At 44.8% G+C, this 24,776-nt stretch overlaps 1 protein-coding gene and 1 long non-coding RNA gene across 3 annotated transcripts in view; both read left to right on the top strand.

Annotated features, from left to right (window-relative positions):
* Nucleotides 1–897: 897 nt before the first annotated feature.
* Nucleotides 898–11,811, top strand: LOC131566168 (uncharacterized). The gene is made up of 4 exons (XR_009275527.1): nt 898–924; nt 3,031–3,152; nt 11,245–11,494; nt 11,578–11,811. It is a non-coding gene; the product is annotated as an uncharacterized LOC131566168 (long non-coding RNA).
* A 1,523-nt stretch (nt 11,812–13,334) lies between these two features.
* The window catches only part of TEX2 (testis expressed 2), a 46,232-nt gene continuing 34,790 nt past the window's right edge, over nt 13,335–24,776 (top strand). For both annotated transcript variants that reach the window (XM_058817028.1, XM_058817027.1), the window contains exon 1: nt 13,335–13,461. The gene's annotated coding sequence lies outside the window, so the exon portion shown is untranslated. The remainder of the gene's footprint in view (nt 13,462–24,776) is intronic.

Below are 24,776 nucleotides of genomic sequence, written 5' to 3'. Positions count from 1 at the left end.
ATTGTATGGATTGGCATTTGGAAGATGCCCTCTCTGCACAGATTCCAGGCTCTTGGATCTGGAGTCAGGAACCCATTTAACAGCAGGTAAATGCACTAAAGGGCTTTAAGAACTGAGTGGGGGGAGTGCTTGCATTCACAGAAGTCTTTTACTAAATTACAAAGGTAAAAGTTCCACCACAAACCCTTCCCAGCCTTTGGCAAAGCTTGGGAAAAGTGGAGTTTGGAAAGCCTCAGAATATCATCTGGGCATGATGGAGCAGCAGTGGAAGAATTCATTGCTCTCTTTCAGCTTGTCTCTTGCCTGGAATAATCCTAAATTGTTTTGGATTTGGTTATCTAGTACAGGTTGTTTGCCCTACTGAAACGTGTGAACTGTCCATTTCTCAGAGTGCTGTGCACTGCTTTGAGCTCTTCTGTTTTGTCTTGCAGATAACAAAAACATTTCAGAGCATGGGACAATAATCACCAGTGAAGAGCGAGGTAAGTGGGCCCATGAGTAAACACCTACACAAGGAGTCCTGAAATGAGCATGATTCCATTGGAAATATTTGGGAAATAAGTATTGAATCTGTTACCAAACAAATGAAAACTCAGATTAGAGCTCAAAATACATTATTGAAAACAACAGAAAGGATGTGGGGGCCTAACTAAATATATGTATTGTAAATATATGTATGGCAGGGATCTCTGTCTTGTATTACCCTGATCCTAGTTGCTGTAAATGGGCTGCAGCTGTGATGTCCTCGATTGGGCAGCAGCTGTAGCCCATGGAGGTAGCTGGGATAAAAGGGGGTGAGGCATTCAGAGAGGGCCAGAGAGGAGCCTCCAGCAGAGAGAGATAACGACGACGCTGCTGTGAAGATTACAGCAGAAGGAGATTTTTGTATTGTCACCAAGTTAAGCTCAGCAAACAGAAAATGAGGTGTGTTGGTAAATATTTACTTTTTGAGCAGAGTAAGGGATGGCACAAACCAGGTCCCTGGTGTCATTCCTTGTTGGTGCACTCCCATCAGGTGGCACAACCGGGTCCCTGGTGCCATTCCCTATCCGGGCAGTTCCCCCATACCCTGCTTGCACCCGGCCTGTTCGGGATGAGCCTCACCCACCCCAGTGGGGAGCTGTGGATCATTTTCCCATTGCCGAGCAGAGGCTTTCGAGGTGCCGCACAGAAACGCCTGAACCGAGGCCTCTCCTCTGTCCACGGTTACTTTCCTTTTCCATTCGCAGCCAAGCAGCACCGAGAGTTTCCCGGTGTAACGCCAGTTTCTTTGTATAACGTGAGTTTCCCGGTGTAACGGGAGTTCCTTGTATAACGCCGAGTTTAACGCGCATTTCTCTGTGTAGCGCTTGTTTCCCTGTGTAACGGGAGTTCCCGGTGTAACGGGCGTTCCCCAGTGTACCGCGGGTATAACGGGAGTTCCCGGTGTAACGGGCGTTCCCCAGTGTAACGCAGGTGTAACGGGAGTTCCCGGTGTAACGGGCGTTCCCCGGTGTAACGCGGGTATAACGGGAGTTTCCCGGTGTAACGGGCGTTTCCCGGTGTACCGCGGGTATAACGGGAGTTTCCCGGTGTACCGCGGGTTTATCGCGCGTTCGGTGCGCGGCCGCGGTCGCTCCGCGGGGCCGGGCGGTGCCGGAGCCGGGCGGTGCCGGGGCTCCCCCTCGTGGGCTGCGGGGGCACTGCAGGGGCAGCCGGGCTGGGCCCGTCCCGGCCGGGAATGGAACCGGGAATTTCTGTTCCCACAGCGCCCGCCCGGCTCCGCCCGACCGCCGCCACTCCTAAAGGACACGGTGCTAAATGCAGCCTAAACCTGCCCACCGTGCGTTCTTCCCCTCTCCCGCAGGGCAGTGAATTGTTTGTGAATGCTGGGGCACTGCTTTGAGCGGTTCCTGATAAATCTCAGCGTTTATTTACTTTTCTGCTGTGTTCCACCTGCTGCTCTGTGAGCTTGGTTCGGTTCAAGCTCTTTGTGCTACATCACTGAGCCCAGCTTTTGGGGAGGTGACACTGCCAAACTGAGTACAGCCCATGTCGTGCAAGGAGAGGGCAGGCACTGGGAAATGTAACAAAGTTTGAGAAAAACAGATGTATCAAATGGAAAAACCCCCCACCAATTAAATTGAACTCAATTCAGTATCAGTACAGATTTAAAATGCTAGCACATTTTGTTGTTTAGAATTTCAAGGCCTTTCTGAATAGGTGAAAGCAGAATAAACATCACTTCTGCAGTTGTTTGGGAGGTAATAAGCAATTTGACATATCTAAGGAATCACAAAAAGTGGGGCTTATTGCCTTCATGCTATGAAATGTTCCACTGTAAATCACAAGTGCTCCCATTAGAGAGCTGAGCAGTTGTGGGAATGTCACTTGCATGGGAGGTTTCAGCTAAATGGGAGCATTTATTTATATAGGTAATTTATTTTTTCACCAGCCACAAACATGATGAGTGGAAAGGCTGAAAAAAATCCTCAGCACTGCAGAAAATAATCACTGTAGTTAAATTCTAAATGTAATAGCAAAAGAAATCACAGTTTCCTTGGGGAAGGAGTCACTGCAAAGTCTGATGGCAGAACAGCAGCATGAAGCTGAAATGAAAGATTGGGCACAAAGCAGCAAAGGGCAAAGCTGTCACTGCTAAGGCTCTCAGGCTCTGCCCCCATCAGCCTGGATTTGGACTGCATGTAAAGCTCTAATGGTGATTGTTAGAAATGGACCTCACACTGCTTGGACCACATTCCCATGGTTAAGAGGAATTCAGATCCAACAGGTATTGTTTGAGAAGAAATTCCACAACTAAACTGTTAGTCATAGTAAAGATGGATTCTGCCTCTGAAATGAATAGATTAGCAATATATTTCTGTGTAAGAGTGGGAGATGAAATCAGGGTCTCCTCTGGGGCAATGATAAAAAATGCAGCAATTTTTTCACTGAACAAAAATCAGAAGTGACCAGTGTGACAGTTCACTGTCCTCTGGTTACTGCCCTGATTTTTCTGTAGTTGTCTTTTTGTTTTAATGTTTTACTCAGGAGATAAAAGAAGATCTCAGCATGAAGGCTCAGTACAGTGAAGAAAGAAAATAAGAAGATGAAAGGAAAGACAGAGAGGAATGAGCAGGGCTGGTGAAGAGAAATCCTCCTGACTGTGAAAGGTTTGGAAGAAACAACCCATCAGTCCAGTTTCCTCAACAGCTCCACCCTCCATGGAGTTGGTGCTGTGACAGAACCAGCACTGTAGAGGTGGCTTGTCCCCAACATTCCTGTGTTTATCATTGTCAGTGACCATAGGAGAAGCAGAAAATAAGTATGTTAACAAAAAGCCCAGCTGCAGGTAAAGGCAGCACTGACCCAGGTTTCTGCTCCTGGGTGGGGATGTGGAAGGGGTTTCTGCTCCTGTGTGATGCACCAGCCTGGGCTTCCAAAGAAAACATCCCATTGCACTGCATTCAGCTGGCATGATCCAAGCCCTGCTGAGTGCTTGCAGAGGAGCTGTGCCTGCTGAAATCACCTGTTCCCACAAAGCCCTGTCAGCTCTTCACAGGGAGAGCTTGGCTTTAAATCCTGTGCGCTGCCTTGTTGTTTATTCCTTGTTTAACTACATGCAGGGCCAAGTCTCCACTGTGACTGACACAATTCCACTTTGCAAATCAATGAGACAGCAGCACAAGGGCAGAAGAGTCTTTCCTGAGAGCTTGTGTTGCTCAGAGCCCTGAGTGAGTGCAGTCCTCATGGAATTAACCTGATGCAAACTCCTGAGCTCCCTGGGGCTCTCCCAGCCTGTCCCACTGTGGGACGTTCTGCAGTGGCTCAAGCTCCAACCAGCTTAGGAAACTCTGCCTTGTGTGGGGGGAAGTGTTTACAAGGCAGTGATAAGGAGGGCTGCTGGTCTGTCCCAGGAGCAGAGGGGATAGAGAAGTTGACAAAGACAGGACAGAGATGAGAGCTTTGTCTTAAGTGGGCCAAATCATGGTATTACTGCAAGGGGTGAACTTGGCATCCCTTCTTGGCTGTGAGAGTGTAATAGGAGAAAAAATTGTCAAGTCTATTAAGATATGGTCAGAGTGTAAGTCAATTAATGAAAATTACAGCCATACAGGTTATTAAATTAACATGAGATTGTCAATAGGAGATATAGATTGCTTTTGAAAATTTTAAAATTATTTAAAGCATGATGAAAATCTCTCAGTCTCCTATAATGCAAAGCTTAGGTTTGATTTTATTACTGAGGTTTTAGAAATATTTTTGCTTCAACTTCATGCTGATTAAAGGAACAGGAGTTTTGAAGAGCATTCTCATTAGGAATGCTGAGAGCTGCAGTGGCTGTTAGGAGGCAGAAGCTTAGGGGTGGCTGGAGGTGAGCTGTGATTCTCAGTGTGATCCATGGCAGAGCTGGGAGCACAGAAAGCCCAGGGTGAATGCAGTCCTTGCACACAAGTGATGGATCACATTTCTGGCACTGCCTCAGGGCTGCAAGAACCACTCTAAATGGGCTTACAGCACACATTGGCACTGTTGAAAAACTGGTTCTACCTGGGAATGCTGAGTCTGGAACAGCCTCCAGATGATCTGTTCACCCTGGCCGGGAGTCAGGGACCTTCAGGCAGCAGAGAGGGGAAATTTGCAGCCTCTGAAGAGAGATTCACATTCCTGCCAGGAGCTGGGGACCAGTTGATCTGTGCAGAATCCTTCTGGTATGTTCAGCATGACTGAAGGTATCAGCTGGCTCAGCCCTGGAGGCTCAGAACATTGTGTGCACTGCAGAAATCCAGTTTAGTCATGGCTGGAGGGAGGCAAGGGCTGGTCTGTTAGAAACAACCTGACACACACCTGTGCTTTGTCAAACAAGAAACACTGAATGGGGTGTTGTAACTATCATTTCCTTTTCCTTTTTTTTCTTGAAGATAATCTTTTCCCACTGAGTTGCTTCCTTTCTGACTGTTCCAGAATGAATCACACAGCCCTACATGTCTATCTGTATTCCCAAGGGGACGGTGGAAAGCAAACCTGACTAATGTCCCCTGCAAGGAGAAAATGATAATTGATGCTTTTTAATTACAAGTTTCCTGTGTTATGGTCTAGTTTTTCAGCTTCTAATCATTAAGAGTATAATAGAGACTTAAGTAAATTGTTGCTTTTGCCTCTTTTGTAGCATATGTAGGTCAGATTTTCATGCATAAGAGTTATTATCTCTGACACACTAATGAGTGCACTGACTGCTGACAAAAGTCACATCTGTGTTTTCTTCATTGCATACAAACGTGGAGAGGGCTGTGTGCTCCTCATTGCTGTGTCTTCTAGAGTAATTTCACTGGTCCAAAATCACTTGGTGCTTTTCACAAAGCACAAATCACCTGCTTTGTCCTTCTGTCAGTGAAAGAGGAGGCTGAGGGCAGAGGAGTGTCAGCATCATGTTCCCAGCACATGTCCCCTTCATGCATCCCTGGCTTTTCAAGATCTCTGCCTTTGCAGTCAAAGGGATGAAGTTGCTGCCTTTCCATGAGGAAATGAATGGAGCTTTTAAGTCCTGTCTTTGACCAAAGCACTCAAAAGGTTTTATGCCCAGTAGATTGTTTCTAATAGCAGGGAAAATTGATCACTCGGGTACTTTGATGCAGCCCTTTTATTAACAAAGAAAGTACAAAACTCTGTTTCCTCTAAAATCAGAGGAACCAGACAATATTCCCTTTCTCTGCATGCAATTTCAATCATTTTAGCCAGCACTTATCCAGAAGCACTTTTTTATTCTCAAGGTCATTCTTGTAGGGCTCATCTGGTTCTGCCTGGTTTGCAGAGAAGGCTGCTCCTGCAGGACCTGGGGGCTCCCTGTCACCCCAAGCACTGCCCTCCTCCCTCCATCTCCCAAACCTGCATTTTCCAGCTGGAGAAACCTTGAATGCACCAGCTTCCCCTCCAGATTTGCCCTTTTGCCTTCTTAGGATGGCTGCTCCTCTTTCAGCTGCCTGCTTGTGTATCAGAACTTGGTTGTTTCTTATGTAAAAGAATATCCAGTGAAAGGCAACATTAAACCTGTTTGGGCCTGGTAAGCTTTTGCCTGACTCTGTGTAAATTGGGGTTACACAGGCAGTGTGTGGCATTGTGCTGATGAAGAGTAAGATCTTTGCACTCTTATTGTCAGTGACAAGGAGCAGGAATAAGTGATGGAACTGGGGCAAGATGAGGTTCTCACTGCCCAAGTGTTTTTACTCCATACTCCCCTTCCAATAGAGAGAAATACCCCTTTGACCAACCAGCAGGATGCATTGCTAATAGCCATTTGGATTTCTCTGCATTCCTTGCCCTGTTTATCATATTTAACCTTGGATTTATTTGTAGAGAACTGCTCAGAGAGTCTTGTTTAACAGAGGAAGAAAGCCTGGGCATGGTGTGTTTTCTTGCAATATTGCCCCGGACAGTTTCCAATCTGTTAATGGATGAACACTGACATCTAAACCATCCCCAGGGGAGGTTCAAGATCCATCTGACTTCAGTAAGAGATTCCTAAATAGCTGTAACAAGCCTATACTTTAAGAGAAATAAATTTTGCTATTTTTGAAACATGCAGGTTTTGGAAGGCTTTGAATATCAAGATTAATTCTCTGTCTAAATGCAGTGGAAGGCAGCATGGACTGGTGATTCTTACTCAAATCTGGAGAGTTTTAATATTGTCTGGAATCTGGATTTGATGTTCTAAAAGCTTTGATGTGTTTAGTTTACTTTTTATTCCAGGGCAGACTCTGCATGTACATATCAGATTCCTTAGTATATCTCATTGGATTTTTGTGCAAAACATACTACATTATCTATCAGCACTTGAAATTTTGACTCAGGAATTATTGCTGGATAGACTACTGAGCAATATTTAATTGAAAGATTTAATGGCACTCTGAGAAAACCCCAAGGTCGCGTGGAGCCAGATGCTGTTTGCAGAAATGGCAATAGGGGATGGCTGCAGGAGCTGGACAGAAGAGTCAGGGCACCTGGGCAGGTTTGGAGACTGGATTATGCATCAGGTCATGAAAATTACACAGGGAAGGTGAGCAGAATATTCTCAGTGCCTCACAAGAGCATGTCTGCGCTAAGAGGCTGCTCTGCTCTCCCATCCTGCCACTGAGAGTCCTGTTTGGAACCTGTCCCTTTTCATTGCCTATAACAGATCTCCTAAGGACAGGTTCCTTATTTAGCCACCTGAATGATTGTCACAGTGGGATGTTATTCAATAAATCTGTGCTGAGATCTTCCTCCTAAGTGCTAAAGGAGGATGTGAAGTCCCGAACAAGAATCCAGTTGTGAAGGCACTGAGAGCTTTTGACTTTGGAGGCTGGGTCAAGATCTGTTGGAGAAATGTGCCAGGATGGAGCTGCCACTGGTGGCTGGCTGTAGGGAGAGCAGGGAAGGATTGAATCTGGCTGTGGTAATTTTGTGTGACTGGACAGGCACTGAGTGCTCTGTCAGAGGCAGTTCTTTAACCTGGGAAAACACCAATCCTGTGTTTGCTTTCAAAGCTGGGCTCTTGTTTGTTCCAGGGTGTGACTGCATCTTCATGTTCTCATTGTTTTAGCCCAGCCTACCCCAAAGCCCAGGTGGACAAAGATGTGCAGATATGGGCCATGAGGATGCTCAGTGGAAGGTTCCAAGTTACTGTCAGAGACAGCACTTCCTCACACCTCCCTGAAGTTCATGTAAATGAAGGTTCTAGCAGCTTTCAGGTTTGAAATGACAGTCTAGAACTGCACAACAGCCTAAATTATATCAGCCTTATGAAAACAATGCACACTGTTTACACCTTCAGAACAGGAAAATGACCCTGAGCACCTATGCCTGTTCTCCATCTCAGCTGGAAAAACCAAGGTCAGTGTTTTATCCCTCTTCTGTAACTAAGAGTTCACTCCATGCTGCCATTTCTGATTCCATTTCAGCAGGCATACATTCAGCTCTGGGTTGGGTGTTAATGCTCTCAGAACAAAAACATCTAAGCAAGATGTGGCTGTTTTTATGATAGTGATGTTTTGATCTCATGCCAGCACAATCGAGGAACAATTCCCATTAAGTCTATTGATGTGAGTCTTTCCTTGAAGGGGACACTCAGGGAACCTGAACTGAATTATATTTTAAAGTAGATTTGTTTAATTCTATTAAGACCTATGCAGATATTCATATTAGAATTAAGTGGCATTAATCTGATTTAGTGTACTTTACTTGGAAAATGAAGAAAGCTAAATCAAATGAAGGCCACTTTGAGTAACAAAACTCACTCGTGTAACTTTCAAGTCACAGGTGTTATTAATTCAGATGAATTTCTCTGACTTTCCCTGTGAAAACAAGGGGCAATAAAATCACCAGAGACAGCCAGACCATATGTTCTCCTTCTGCCCCCAAAAAACCATTATGGACCTCCTGACAGTTGGTTTGACTTGTGGCTCTAAAGGCTGCTGTTCATTTCTAGTCTTTAGTCAATGTTCTTTTCCCTTAACTAACCATTTAAATTAGGCCCATCAGTGCAGAGCCACAGCATCTGTCCAGGCAGGAGCAGGAGGTGCTGCTGCCTGGTGTTAATGCTCCTGTGCACGTGGAAAACTTGCAGTGTATGTGGCTGATTTAAACAAGTATCTTCAGCTGTTCTGTAATGTCAGAACTAAATTTACTTGTAGATTTAAAATAGGTGAATGATTTGGCAGCTGAAAGGTCAGGACATACTGTTTATTTTGTGCTTTGCTTGTCCTGATTACCAGAAAATGGTGTGTAGCACCTGACATTATTGCCAAGGCCTTGTGGTGCAATACTTGCACAAACTGCAGCTTCAGTGCCTCAGTGTCCCCCAGCCTTCCCCCAGCTTTGGATTTTGCCACAGTTGCACTCTGGAGCACTCCAGTGTCAGCCACAATATCCTCCCTCACCAAGGTCTCTGTGGAGGGAGGAGTATTGACTTCTCACCATGTGCAGATCAGATTTCAGGCTTTTAGAGTTTTGTACATTTGCCAGGTACACTGAAACACAGACACCAGCTCCCACAACCTTGCTGTGACTTTGGCAGCAGGCACGTGGCAGTTCTGGGTGGCCAGGGACCTGTCCCTTCCCCTGTGATGGGTGGCATCCCTGCAGGTGTGCCCTGGCCATTTCCCCAGTCTGGATTTGGTGTCAGGGAGAGACAAACCCATGGGAGAACCATCCAGAATGTTTTGTAGGTCTGAGAGAAACCAGTGCAGATTCCCAGCACTGAAACTGCCTGACCCAGGCTGCCTTGCAAGCACCTTCCCTGGGAGCTGCTCTGCCTCTGGGAGTCACCTTGGCAGCACCAGCACACCCTGGCAGGCTCTGCTCACCTGCCTGGCCTTGCTTTGGCCTGTCCTGTGACTCCACCTGAGCTCCTGGCAGCACCAGAGGCTGTGCTGGACATGTGTGATGGTGTTCACAGGGGTCTGAGGATGAGGGAAGAGACGAGGATCTGACTCCATGTTTCAGAAGGCTTGATTTATTATTTTATGATATATTGAAACTATACTAAAAGAATAGAAGAAAGAATTTCATCAGAAGGCTGGCTAAGAATAGAAAAAGAAAGAATGATAACAAAAGTTTGTGGCTCGGACAAAGAGTCCAAGCCAGCTGACTGTGACTGGCCATTAATTAGAAACATCCACATGAGACCAATCACAGATGCACCTGTTGCATTCCACGGCAGCAGATAATCATTGTTTACATTTTGTTCTTGAAGCCTTTCAGCTTCTCAAGAGGAAAAATCCTAAAGAAAGGATTTTTCATAAAACATGTCTGTGACAGACATGGGTGCAAGCTGGAACCTCCTCTGGCTCTGGCAGTGTCTTCTCTGAGTGCAAGGACTTGATGTGAGCAGCTGCATAGAGCTGTTCCTCCACAGATACCTGGGAGTCTAGAAGCCTTAAATAAATAAAAAGGGAAATAGCAAGATCACAAAGGCAAGCAAGGACTAAAATCCTGTAATTTTTAATGTTGTTTCTCTCCACCATTCCTTTGGATATTTTATTTTGCAGCTGGATTTGAGACCTGCCTGCTTTTGTAATTGAGGAGTTATGAATGCTCTGGTCTAGCTGACAAGGTGATGATCAGTCAAAGGTTGGACTCAATAGTCTTGGATGTCTTTTCCAACCTTAATGATGCTGTGATCTACCCTCAGCTCAGCTTTAAAAATGAAGCAGCAATTAAAAAAACCCCAAACCCTAGAATAATGTGCTTTAGCACAGGAAGCAACAAGAGCTCAGAATTTCTGCAGTTCCCAGGGGCATTTTAGAAACAGAGTAGCAGATTTGGAGTGGGGAGGCTCACTGGGGATGGCATATCCAGGCTGTGCCCCTTTGTGCCAGCAAGGAGCCAGGCCCAGGGGCTGGGATCAGTGGGGAGAAGGGAAGGGCCGGAGGACAGGATGGGCAGTTTGCAAGGTAGACATCTCAGATCCAAAGACAGCAGCAAAGCCACTGGCAGAGAAAGAATTTGGGAGGTGCTGAGAACACTCTCACTCATTTGACAAGCAGAAGATGGGCCCACAAGAGCTGTGGAAGGAATGTGGCTCTCAGAAAGCTCATACTGCCCTCCACACCCAAATTAGAGCCAGCTGAAGCACTGGGGAGCCCCAGCATTGCCAGTCCTTGTTGGGCTCTGTGCACACCGGCTGGGCTGGAGCCTTGTTTGGGTTTTCCGTGCTAAACTTCTTTCCGTTGTGTTTGATGTTGCACTGGTAACAACCAAACAAACCAACAGTAAAGCTGCTCTCACACACACCCCTGTGTTTGCCAAGATTCACATGTTCAGGCTCAGCTGCTGCCTCATTCCTCTTAAAGCTTCTCAGCACAAAATTGTAAGTAGGGCTGTCCTGCAGCTCTTGGGTCTTCCCCAGGATCTGATGGCAACGGGATTTGTGAAAACCATGTGGAGCCCCAAAGCTCTTGTAATGTTCTTTTCTCACAAAAGCAGAGGCTTTAAACTGCCCTGAGCTGTGAAATTCTGGTGGGGGCATTAGAGAAATGAACTGAGCTTCACATAAGTTCTGGGGGAGAAATATTACCTGTTATTTTACTGCTTTTAAAGGTTTTTAAATGTCTCCCTCACATATTCCAAAAGATTAAAGTAATTCTTTTCAAAAGCAGCTCCTGACTGTAGATACCTGTTTCTAGACTCTGCAGGCTGCTGCTTCTCAGAATGACTGTATACTTATACATGGGATACTGAAATATTAAAAATAAATAAGCATTACTTTATTCTCTTGTCGTTTTGTAGGATAGGTGGAAGGTAAATAATCCAACAAAAGGATTTACTCTTACAGCACTGAGTGATTCAACTATTCTGAGATTTTCCTTCTGCCCCCCTTCCACCTGACTGGGACTTGCCTTTAGAAGAGGATTCCCATGAAGCCCAGACTGTGGTACCCTGGTCAGACACAGCTTGTGCCCAGTTTTTCCCACTGGCTGCCTCCAGCCTTTGCTCAGCATGTACCATGCTATGGAAGAAGCTGAGGACCTAACTCCAGGTGCACAAATATTTATCTTGAGGTCAGGAGTTTCAGTCCACGTGTTGCTGTCTACTAAAATTGTTTCCTCTCTCTTGCCCTAGGTACATGCAAAGAGAGGGCAGAAAAAGCTTCAGAGATTCCAGTGAGTTGATTGTAGTTTAATACAGCCAAAACCAACCTGTGAGCCACAGCTTCAGCTGTAGGCTCTGTTCTGCAGGGGAAACCTGTTGTTAAGGAAACAACCATTATCTTATCTGCAGATTCTGGAAACATTAACATCAGCTTTGTATAAGGATTCAAAGGTCTTCCTATACACAAGGACAACAGTTAACAGAAAGTGTCTGAGATGAATACATGTGTATCTGTATTTCAAATAGGATGTGGTCTTTTTCATTAAAAAAATTAAGACTAAATTGAGGTTCTGCAGTGACACTCACACAGTGCAGTCTTTTGCTGGGTTCCTTCAGTTCCTTCAGCTGTGACCCTTCAGACTGCTGAGTTTAGTGCTTGGACATCCAACAGCTTGAAGGCTCTGACCATCCATTTGGTGAGCTCAGGCCATTCCTCACTGAAGCAGATTTGGCAGGTGCTGGCTGCTCTCAGTAACTCTGGTTTTCCATTTCATGCAGGAATCCTGCTTTTAAAAACAGAACTCAGAGATGCCTGTGAATAATTCACTTCCACAAGCACTGAAGTATTGCTGCCATTTAATGAGAGAAGCAGTCTGAGTGCTGCCTGCACCTACTTCTGACCTAGACTGCAACCCCTCCATGTGCCATGTGTATAATGCCTGGTGCAACAGCACCCCTGACCTCAGCACAGCTGCAGGTAACATAGGAAAGTGTTTGAAAATTAATAATTTATATTTAACTCTTTGCAATGGATAGTTTGGAATAATTTGAATTCTGCTCACACATCTCACTAAATGTTGGTTAGTAAATAAATTTTGTCCCATCACCTCATAAAGTATCATAAATTTAAAGGCTGGTATGACATAAAGAGTCTGAAAGATCTTGCAGGAGTCTTTATGTTTTAATTCAAACTGAATTTATTAAAGAGAAGATAATTGGCACAGCCAAATTAACCCAAGGGTTGACTAAAGAAACCTGGGCCAGCATCAGCCTGACCCGATGTAATGCTGTAATGTCATCATTAACTGCCTTCAAAGGCAAGAGCAATTAAGTAAAGGGTAAAAGCAGTAGAAAGGCTGTAATTTGTTGCATAAGACCATTATTGAGAAAACAACCTTTTGACACAGAGAATTAATTTTTTTCTCTGTCTGCTGCAAATTGGGAAATATGAAGGGTAAATAAAATGACCTCTGCCAGGGCAGGTTTCCCGGGATAAGTGCCTGCTCGGTGAGGGAGCCGATAATTTTTGGCCATTTCTGCAATGTTTAGATCCCAACCAGCTCCTTTCTCTGTGCCTGGTCGCGCACACGCTTCCTGCCGCAGCCGCTGCCCCGCACCGAGCCTGACACAAACCCGCACCGAGCGCCGCGTTCCCGGAGCCGGCGGATTACCGGGGCGGCCCGCTCGGGGCGCGGGAGGCCCGGCACGCCCGGGAGCGGCCGGAACCGGGAGCGGCCACAGCTCCGCACCCGCGCCGGCCGCGGGCCCGAGCGGCTCCTCGCCCCGGGGGCCGTTCCGAGCGTCACCACCACCGGCCGCTGGAACACCGGCTGCGCCCGAGGGACGGACAGGGCCGCTCCGGCTGCCAGGGGTGCCCCGGTCCCTGTTCCCTTGTCCCTGTCCCCCTGTCCCCGTCCTCGTCCCCGCCCCCGCCCGCCCCGCTCCGTCCCGCCCTGTCCCGCCCCTCGGGCCGGCGCTGCGGCGGCTCGGGCAGGCCCGTCCCCCCGCGGGGCCCGGATTGGCGGCGCCGCCGCCTCCCCGCCGCTGCCGCCGCCCGGCGCGGGCAGGAGCGGCCAGTGCCATGAGCCGGGGCTGAGGCGAGGGGCCGGGGCAGTGCCGAGAGCCGCGGCTGAGGTGAGGGGCTGGGGCAGAGCCGAGAGCCGCGGCTGAGGGGAGGGGGCCGGGCAGTGCCGTGAGGGCGGCCGGCAGCGCCCGCCGGTCCCCGCGGGCTGCGGGCAGGGAGGAGCGCTGGGGCCGAGGGCGGCGGTCGGGCCGGGCCGCGGGCGGCCCCCGGGGCCGGGCAGGGCGGATGGCGGCCGGGGCAGAGCCGGGAGCCCGCGGGGAGCGGGGCCGGACCGGTGCGGGCTGGGCGGGATGGAGCCAGCGCTGCTCGGCGCGGGAGCGGCGTTTGCCGAGCCGGGGCTGCCGCTGGGCAGGAGCTGCCGGAGTACGAGCGACACCTTAAAAACAAACGACAGAGGAGGCGGCAGCGGTCGCTCCCGCTGAAACCGAGGGAGAATTTTTCAGTTGGCTTTTGCCACCAAAGGCGAGAGGTTTCCTGTCTACTAAAATTGTTTCCTCTCTCTTGCCCTTGCTGTTGGCTCCTTGGTTTCTGCTTCTCTTGTAATTTTCAGTGTCATCTTCATTGCAGTTCAGGGACTAAACCCGTATACTATGTCTCTTCAGCGTGTGCTAAAGTTCCTCCTGAATGTTTGTGCTGAACTTCTTGGTGATTTGTGTCTGTCAGCAAATGTCTTGAGGAGCTCCTGATCATAATTTTGGGAAATGAAGTATACAGCGGAGGTTAATTTAAACTTTTGTATGCCACTTAAGTATTATAGCCAGAAGATAAATTAGTGTAAGTCTTCAGTGCTGTGAGATTATCTTCTGTTAAGATGCTTTGTCATACTCCTCTTTCAAGATGATATTGCCTGTGCAACTCAGGAAGAATAAGGGGTTACAGTTTCAGGGGTGTATATTTTTACAAGAAGATGTTGTCGTTTTAGTGCTGAAATAACTTAATATTCCTAAATTGAATAAAATTCAGGCAGCGTGAGTACTCTGGTTTGATTTTCTTGGAACTGAAAATGTGCTAAAATGAGAGGTAAAAGGACTTTACCTTAAGCGTAAAATGATAAACTAGTGACTTGGGATGTTAAAATTGACTTTTAAAGACTCTGACGTGATGCTGTTTTATGATTTATGAGAGGTTACTACTCTGACTTCAGAGCTGATCCAGCAAGGTGCTGTGTTGTGGGTGGCACATTAATTATGCTCCAGGTAGGCGCTGAGGCTTGAGGTGGTGTTTCCAAAGCAGTGCAGGTGCTTTCTCCTTTGAGTGAAAGACCAAGAAGTTGATTCTGTGCTCAGAGGTGTCACACTGGAGTTTGCTGGGGTGTGATACAGCCTGGGAGTTGTACTGGCAAGCTGAACACTTCTCTTGTGAACAGCACTTCTGGTCCATGCAAAGAGCTTATTGAAATGACCTATTTAAGGAAAAAAAAATTGAATAAAATCCAAAGTTAAAACTTGAAGAAGGACATGGCCTAATAATGTGTATTAATTACATACTTCTTTTTGTGTGATAACAACTCTTAAGACTTCCAGCTTTTAATACCAAATACTTAGTTGTTTCTAACTAAAGAACTCCTAATCCAACTGTTTTTCAAAGTAAAGAATGTGGAGCAGGAAGCCTGGACATAATGGGTAATACCAGTAATTTCTGTGTTGTGGTAGGTGTGTAAACAAAGTAATGGGAGATAATGAAACTTACTTAGCAAAAAGGCTAATATAACTGAAATACATTTAAAATCATGGAGCTGGAGGACTGAGGATGCATTGTGGCATTCAAAGAGCTTTTTAGCTGATCCATTTGGGGACTGTGCTGCTCTACCCCACCTTCTGTGCCAACTCAGCCAATTCCCTGTGATGAAATCAGAGGGTTTCTCCTGTAGCACACCAGAGTTCCATTGTGTGGGGGAAGGTGACCAGTCACAGGCATGGCAGTGGCCATAAGTAAGGACATGTTCCCCTGTCCTGCTCTCCAGGACTGAGCTTTAGCAGTTTCTGCCTGTGAGATGAACAAATTGTGGTGCTGAGTGTGCAGAGTGTAACTGACACCTGCCCAGGAGCTGAGGAAAATGAAAGCTGTTTATTAGGATAAACTGGGTTCCAAAAGAATGGAGGGGAGGGTAAGTAAATTCTGGTCAAATTCTGGTCTTAAACAGAGTCTTGGAGCTTGGAAAAGTCCCTCAAATCTCTGGATTTTTATTATTTTTCTTTGGTAAGCTAGAAATTGTGGTATCAGATGTCCACAGTAGTAATGCTAATTCAGTGTGCTCTAAAACATTTATCCATGAATAAAGGCCTCATGTTCTAGAAACCCTTACTGCCCTAAATGAAACAATCAGATGACAATGTATGCTGGAAAAAGAGAGCATAATGTAGGCTTAGAGATTAGAGAAAAAAAGATAAGAGTTAATACTGTGAGCTGTCATGAGTGTGTACTTTGTATTAGAAGAGATGTATTCAGAGTAGAAACCAATTCTGGAAGTGCACAAGGGTTCCACATGTGCCTGATAAAGGGCATGGACATTTTTAAGTAATGCAAAGTGAACACTTGAAAGGATGTCTTGTGCTTTCAAGGTGGAGGAGGGTGGAACATTGAGCTACTGAGAGAACAATATCATATCAGACCTGTTGATACAAAAAAAAAATGTGTACCACTCCTTATTGTAGAGGATTGTGCTACATGGTTCAGATTCACAAAGTAAAGGGTATGTTTTGGGGGGGTTTGTACTGCAGGTGGTGGAATTAATCATCTCTGCTGGACAAAAATCCCAATTACTGTGTCATGAAAATATATGATCAGCTGTTCTTGACAGAATTGTGAATTATCTCTTCTTGGAGGTCAGCTTCTATAAAGCTTCTGTTAACATGGCAAGCACAGAAATTTGAAGGCAGAAAGTTGATAATAATTGATCAAAATCCCATTTCCAGCTCAAGACAACAAGACCTGAAGGTGTGCATTGGCTGGGAGGGTTTATCCTCCCCCAGCAGCCTCAGCCCCTGTCCCTCAGAGCACTGTGAGGGATGAGGGTTGAGCTCCTGCAGAGATAGCACTGAAGGAGTGTTCTCTTCAGAAGAGCTGTAAGTGGATGGATTTGCTTGGATTTGGGCCAAGCTTTGTGTATCACAGGTCCTAAAGTATTTACATACTTGACAAATGGAATTTTAAGTCTTTAAAGGTGATTTTTATGTTCTTTCACACAAGTCCTCACTGGAGTTTTGCACTGGAGGCTGCCTTATGTTAAGTTGGTTTCATGAGTTTGAGTCTGTACGGAGGAAAATCTGCTCTCCTTGGTCAGTAACAATGCAAGCAGTGTAGTGCAGGACTCCCAGTCAGACCAGTTCAGTAATGCAGAATCTGCCTCTTTCGTCATTTCCTTTAATGGACTCCTTGATGACCATTATCTCTGAAAAATAAAACCCAAGTGTCTTGAGTTGGAACTGCTCAACTGAAGCATCTGAGAGGCTTTGCTTGAAGATTTCCTGTGTTAGCCACAGCCAGTCTTGCTTCTGTTGGAAATGGTGAGAGAAAGGAGGCAGAGGAGCAAGTTTTGATGGTGGAGTAGGTCAGAGTGTCTGAGGTGTCTGCAGTGTGCAATAATCCCTCTAAGTTTTGCTGATGTTTTTATTTCCTGCTTCCCCCTCTGGGAGGAGAGGAGTTCCAGGGTGTTGTGTTACTTACCAGTCATATTTATTCTCTGGGCACTGTTGAAGACAATTGTTAGTGTCTTTGGAGGGACATGAGAATATATTGATAAAACAGGGTTTATTCTCTGATCTTGCCTGTCTGCTCCTCAAAACTTCTACTTCTCTGTTCATTGTCATTCCTATTTGTGTTAACTCTCTCCTCTCCAGACAGTAAGGTGTGTTACTGTGCTGTGCAAAGTCCAGATCAATACCCAGTGCAGTTGGGGTTCTAAAAGGGAAGAGGACTGATGGACAATGGATAACAGGAGATCAATAAACATGGTAAACACTGGTGTTTCCCCATAAAGGCCAGGAGGGCAGCAGAAATGAATTGTTGTGTGAACCAGGCTTTAATATTCATTACCCTGTGTCTCAGTGGTTTATAAAGTGTTGTGGCCTCTGACCCTGCTGGTGTTGGATGACAGGAATATTGCAGGAGAGTGTCCCTTAGTGCTGTGATTGTGTTGTTGTCCTGCAGGATTATCCTGGACCTGTGAGAAGATGGGATGCTCAAGCTTAGAACAGAATCTCTTTCAAGAGTATGAAAATAGTTATTCAGGCATTGGAGTGCTCTTTTAAAGGATCTCTTTAGTCTAAAAAATTGCTATATTTGGTTTTATTAGTGGGAATAGAAGACAGAGCTACAAGACTTTAGATCTTACTCTGGATTTCATGTGTTTTGTTTAAATTACACTTCAGTTGTAAAATAGGACTGCAAAATTATAAGCACAAAGGTATGGACTCCTTTGATACTGGGAATTTCAAAGCAGATGGCAGAGGAGTGAAATGTGAATGTGACCTGTCATGAGTGGCAGTAAAGTACTGATCTGAAATTAAAAAGAGAGATGTAAAAAACATTCTATTTCCCTGGAGGTCAGGATTAAGGCTGAGAAAAGAAAACTGTTTTTATGAGCCCAGACAGGCTGGAAGAATGAGGGTTCTGTGTGGGGAAGGAGCTGGTGGTGCTCACACGGCTGTGTTGTGGAGCTCGGGTAGGAAATGTCACCAAACATGTGACATGGAGAGGCAGTGGAGGCTGCCGGGGTTGTGCTCGCTGTGTCCTGCCTGTGACTGCAGCCTGTCCTGCTCCCTGTGCTCTGCAGCCCCCCGGTACCCAGAGCCTGCCTGGGCTCTGCCAGGGATCCATCCCAAGGATGATGCCTGGCAGGGCCAGAGCGTTGCAGAGCAGCGTTCCCACAGCCCTGCCTGCTCTCACCTCCCACTGCTGCTTCCCATCTCCCTGCCCCACCGTGGCCAGGCAAGGTGGAGATTCTCTCTGGGTGCTTTCCAAGCCAGGCATTGCCATTCTGCTTGCTTAATATGTATCCATCATCCCTGTTGCCTGGAGTGGCTTCACTTCTTTCTTTGTACTCTTGTGTAATACTTGGGGTTGGTCACATAAATAAATGTACTTTGGTGGGAAATGAAAGTGATCTGTACAACTCTTGACTTGTTTGCAGCTGCTGTGACGTTTGATAAGGCTTATCTTTGTAGGACCTCCTCAGTAGCATTTCTTTTTGTCTAATCATTTCCACACTTCTTCCTCTTCAACTTAACTTGAAGTATTAAACAAAGGAATTAGGAGAAGTGGAAAGAACTAAGGGGGAGATAATCCTGAATGTCTGTCAACTCAGAAGCGTGCTGGTTAATAAATGCTCTGCCAGGTTTTGAATAAATCTTCTGGGCAGTGCATGACTTTACAAAAGTATTTTTATAGAAAAGAAAAAAGTTACTCTTCTGTTTATATGTTATTTTTAGCAAGTAGAAGGAGATGTGGATGGAGAATGGACCAGCTGTGCATACAAACTTTCTCCTATTTTGTAATTCCCTTTATTCCCTTGTATCATTCCCTTTTTGACAACAGGTTGAGTGTTCCCAGAAACCTTAACACTGCTGAGAGATTTCAGGCAAGCTGAAAGCAGTGCCTGACAGTTTCAGAAAACTCTGTGAGTGTCTGAAAATGTGCATTAAGAGGTGTGTTATATTTGAAAGTGTAAACATTCCGTTGTGTGGCTCTCTGTTTTGTCATGCAGCTTTGAGATGTGGATTGGCAATGGTTTTGGAGCATTAAACAGATTTTATGAACCTTTGTTTTTCTGATGAGTTGGGCCAACTTTCCAGTTTTACTTTTAAATCCTGTCTGCATCCCAGCTATCATTCTTTCTTCCACATTAAATCTTCACAACTGAAATGATAAAAATGAGTAAATACTGGTCCTAGCCCATGAATGGCTTTGCTTTCTCAGGATGTATTTTTTTAATCTGCTTCTTCCATCCAGCTGCCCTAAGCAGTGCATGTACCAGTGAAGATACCATGGGCTGACTGCTTTGCAAACATCTTTGTGGTCAGAAATGGGTGAGGTGTGAACAGTGGCTCCTGGAACCTCCTCCTCCATAACCCCAACCAGATCAGTGCTGGCTTGTGTGGTCTGTTCAGATCTCGGGCTGCTGGAGAAGGGATTGTTGTTGGCAGAACGCTTCTGATCCTTCCTGGAGCTGGGAGAGCTTTGGAGGGGGTGTGGAGGCTGTTCCTCATTTTCAGAGAGGAGCTCGTGGTGAGGAATGGAGGTGAGAGATTTCCACCCCATGTGTGCATTTCCACTTGCACGGCTCAGTTCAGTTTCCCCAGAAGAGTGACCAGTGCTGTCTGAAGCCTTGGTTGTGCAGAGATGGCAGAGGCAGCTCTGCAGGGATGGAGCAGCTTCCTCACCCTTCACTCCTCACTATTTTGTCACCTTATCCTGGAAGACAGCCTGAGCTGCCACTCCTGCTTGGCTTCTCAGCCCTGACCTCTGTGAGCAATTAAAAGCCTGGTGTACACACCCACACCGTGAGTGTGTGCTGTGCACACCCACAAACCTGCTCATGGTGCTTGGAATTCAGAGCTTGGCTCTCTTTGGTAAACAAATGCCTGGTGGATGAATGCAGCATGGATATAGGAACATTGCCCTATGCCTGAAATTAGACTTGCCTGCATAATTCTGTAATTGGACAAGGCAGGATATGGCTCAAAGACACTTATTTCCCTTTGCCCTTTTGAATCCTTCTGGTGGCTTTTGCTGTTCTTTTATCTCCCAGCAAATCAAGACCTTAAAATTGATGACCTAAAATTAATTTCCTTGAAGGTGCTTTAATGACACTTCCCACATAGAGGGGAGTGCATTCACCCTTAACTGGTTTTTAGCTGGTTGAGACTATAGAAATTATTTCTAAATGCAGTAGTAGAAACTTTGATGGTGTTGAAGGCATTCCTGGACAAATTGCACTGATAGACCTGTTTCTTGAATAAAAAATACAGGACAAGAAAGGGAAGACTTTAGCTCTTTTTTACAAAGTAACCCCAAAGGAGAATGACAACAGAGAGTTTGCATTAATACAGCTTGAATGTAAAGTAGAAATGGAGTTCTTAAAAATTCATTAAAATTTTTTTAAGCTGTTCATTTTGCACTGTGAATTCAGCAGGTAACTAGTGAATTTTGGTGTGTATTGCTACAAGACACCCACCTGCTGACTTTTTTACTTTTCAGCTTGTGGAGTTGTCATGAAATTCCTGCAGACAGCTCTGCTGATTAATGTTCTCAGAAGTGAGATCTGGGTGTGTATTTTACAGCTCCCTGTGTAGCTGGTCAACATTTAGTATGTGCCTCTCTGAAATAGAGTTTTGGAGGAGTGATTTCATTTACAGAAGTCCCATTGCACTGGTCTGCCTTCCAGTAAGTTAAGGACCTGTGTCTGTGTGCCATGACTGAATTATACCATAGAGGTGCAAAGGTAGAGAAAAAATGAGTAATGGGTGAGAACACTTCTCAACGAGTGCTGAAAAGTTCAGAAAACCTTTAATGAACTTAAACATTTTAAGGAAAATTTTATTTTTCTTTAATTTCAGGCTGGTGGCCTGGTTCACCCAAGGAATGACCAATGGGGTAGATCCATGCTGCTGAAAAAAGACAAGACGAGAGCTCTGTTTATGTTTTTCCCAATCTTGTTTTTTTTGGTTTTTCTTTTTTGAGTACTCACATGAGGAATGATCCTTCCAGGCTTGTTATCAGTACCACATTTTGAGAGAGAAAAACAGAGTGGGAAGGATCCCCATATGCCCAAGGACCTCACTTTTCCCTCTCAGTGTACTGACTTCCTTTCTCCTTTGGGGCAGTACATGCCTTTACATTCCTGTGAAATGATCATTTAAATGAAGAATGCCAGCAAAACTGGGGTATTTTTTTCATCTATCTCCCATGGTTTCTTAGCAATTAGGCATAAAAAAAAATATGTTGTGGGAGGTGCTCATCATTTTCTGACTCAGTTGGTTTCAATGGGAGTCAGGCCTGTAAGGCAGCTGTTAAGGTCAGGCAGTCTGTAATTGACCTGTCAGATGTTGCAATTAAAGTGTATTGCAGCTGTTAGAAATAGGAGTTACCTCCATTGCTCCTGAAAAAAACCAAAAAGCAACCCAAAACCAAACCACCAGAAAGCTTTAATATATTTCACTGATTCATTGAGTACTGCCCTCCTCTGTGTGTAATGCAAGAAACAGAGGGGAATGCAGATGGAGCTGCTGCTTTTGATTTCAGTGCTGTTTGTGGCAAGGCCTCTTTCATGTTCTGAATTACAGAGTCCAGGGAAAATTCTTGCCAATGTCTGTCAGTCAATAAGTTTACACCTTGAAATGCTCAGAGTTAGAAATACTGTGGGAAATCTAAGAAAATGTATTTACATGGAAACACACGTGGGAATGCTTTTGCCACAGTCTGTTTTTTGCCTTAATGCTTTTGTGGATTTTGTGAAATAGTAGAATGTACTGTAATGGAATAACTAGGAATTGTATAGTTGCTTCAGCCCTGTGCACTTGAGTGAGTGCTTTGTGTCTGTCTCATAGCCCAGTGTTTTTAATCATAAAATACTTAAGCCACTCTTTAATTCCAAGTTAGTCATTGAGGGGTTTGCAATGTTTGTAACAGTTGCAAGGCTCTAGAAGCTTTTGACAGCTCCCCTGAGCCTTTATGTCCTGACAGTCAGCTGGGAAGCTGGGGAGCTCTGAGTTGTCTGTCCTCATGTTTTTATTGAGCCTCACTTAATATCTGTGCTCATTGAGGGTCTACAGTGGTTTTATGTTGTGTGTTTGCTTGGGTTTTTGGCTTTTTTTAAATAAGCAAAATGCTTTGTCCTTAGCATGGTGAAAATTCAGGTCGTTTGGGGCCATCTGGGTTCCATTTCAGTGTCTTGGATGTTGTCCTGTGCTTATCACTGTCCTCCAGCTGGAAAGCCACAGTGGTGCTGAACTTTTACATTTTAGTTTCTAGGTATCTGAGCTGAACATAAATCTGAATGAGTGTTGCCTTAAGCAGTGAGAGAAACGTCTGGTACTCGCCAATTCCAAATGTGACATTTTATTTTCTGGCTATTTTTAGGACAAGGATTCTTTAGAGTTTGTTTTGTTAAGCTTCTATGGATCTTTCTATGAATTAGAAGTTCAAGTATTTTGTGCACTGAAGCTGTCATCAGTAGTTTATGATCTCTGCACAGTTCTTGCTAGAATATGTGTGATTCTGGAGCTGCATTAATGTGGTTCTCAGTCTTTGCTGTTGCTGCTTTAAGGTGTTAGTAACTCTTTATGATCTTATTCCATAATCTGTGTGAACACTGCTCTTCAATCAGGTAAATTAGAGCAAAATTTTTCTAACCCTCCTAATAATACTGAAACTAAAATAACTAATAACTAAAATAGCATTATTACCTGCACAGGGCATTCAGAGAAGTCAGGAATTCTAGTCCATTTTCTTCCAAAATTAGATCACAAAGAGCTTTTCTGTTCTTGTGGTGCTAACTGTTTCTTTTGCAGTTTCCAGGTAGGAGGAAATGCTGATAATTCCTTTCTCCATTAATTTTTTCATGGAATCCAGTGACAGGAGAGACCATTGGATGGCCTGGAGTGATTGGCAGGACTGCATCTCTTAGGTGCTGGGAGCAATTATTTTAAAGAAACTTTGCAGAGAGGTTTGACTTTTGGGTTGAATTACTTTTGTCCCACCTAACTCAAACTTGATGGCAACTCTTAAAAAACTTGCATGTTTTGAAGTCCTGTTTATTGGCCTTTTCCAAACCTTTCCTGTCCTTTGAACTTTCTGGGGAGTATGCCTGCAGAAGCTTCTGGGAAATCCTGATCTGTCATAAATGCATTTTCTGCATTTGTCAGACACTTTTCCTTGGGCAGATGAGATTCAAAGAGGTGAACAACTGTAATCCATGTGCCTCTAACAGCAGTTCCCTGTGTTAAAATTGGCAGCTTGCTCTGTATCTTCAGGTGCCTTAAGAGAATTAATTTTCATGTGTTAAGTACAACTGCCTTTCTAGTTAGGTGTGAATGCTTTATTTGTGTTAAATGTAGCCCTCCTCCCTTCCTCAGACAATTTCAGCTTTCTGAAAATAGCCTTGCTTTGGTTTGTTGCTCTTGTTTTGGTTTGTGCCAGCTGCCTGCTCTGCACATCTTTGCCTGGTTTTTTTAATTGTTTGTTTTATTTGAGGAGTTATTACCTTGCTTCTTAGGGATGTGCTAGGTCTGAAACTAAATACTTCTAAGTATTAAAAGCTTGAGTACTATTTAATAACAGCAGAGAATGTCCCCTTCTATAATTTTGAAAACATCTCTGAGACCTAAGGAAACCATGATTGTCTACTGTGTTTTGTCCTGTCAGCTTAAAAAGCCACGAGGCACCTTGCATGCTAATCCTCTGCAGAACATGAAATTAAAATGAAGGCTGTACATAAGAAATATGAAATTTGATTGATCGTTAAAAATCCCCTGATAAAAAAAAAGTCTTTTGATACCTGTGGGTAAATCTGTAGATTCCATTTCTTTTTTACTAATCTCTCATAACTACATTTGACATGGGGACCTAGATGTTGAGTTACTAATTGGTGCTGCTCCTCTGTGTATCTGAGTTCAGCCTGATGTGGACAAACCTGTTTATTTTTAAAACCTTTCCATATGAAGGTGTGTGATGGTTGTTTTGCCTTGGCAGGTACTGTGACCAGTGCTGTCATTTTTTTGTTAAGGAAATGAATATAAATGTAAGAAGAAGTCTTTGAATGCTCACTTGCTACCTGTAGGCAGTTCTACCTATTGATGTGCATTTGCACTGGGAAAAAAGAACCTGCCAGACAATTCTGATAAGCCCTTTTAAATTTAGGATTCAGGGCACCTTCTTGTACTTAATTTTGGAAACATGCTTTTCTCTAAGTCACTCGGTCAGAATTTCCCCCAAAGATTTCATAGTGACCTTTAATTTAATCAGAGATGTGGGCAGAGTTTTCAGCTGTGGATAAATCCACAGAGGTTTTAGATAATCTTTTATCAGATTAATGAGGAGGTGATTTTTTTTTTTCACCGAGATAAGAGAGCAAGTTACAATTCTGCGCAGTTTAACCTCACCATTTACCCTTTCCACTGGGTGTTATTTTTTACATGTAAACTTTTGATGCTTTATTATTACAGAAATCCAACATGTTCTGTTGAGATGCAGAACTTATGCAGAAGATTCTGATGTAGACTCTCCTCCCTTTTGGAAGACAGCAAATGCAGCAGTTACGTATTTATTGCTCAGAACTGTAAGACCATTGTTGGGTTTTAGAACCCAGCAGTCTGAGGAAAGTGGGAAAAGCTGGCTTGAGGCTGGCTCTGAGTTTGCCCTTGTTTTA

The sequence above is a fragment of the Ammospiza caudacuta genome, chromosome 19 (assembly GCF_027887145.1).
Source record: "Ammospiza caudacuta isolate bAmmCau1 chromosome 19, bAmmCau1.pri, whole genome shotgun sequence".
In the NCBI taxonomy this organism is placed as follows: Eukaryota; Metazoa; Chordata; class Aves; order Passeriformes; family Passerellidae; genus Ammospiza; species Ammospiza caudacuta.
Note: the sequence above shows the minus strand (reverse complement) of the source record. Positions and strands in the feature narration are given on the sequence as shown.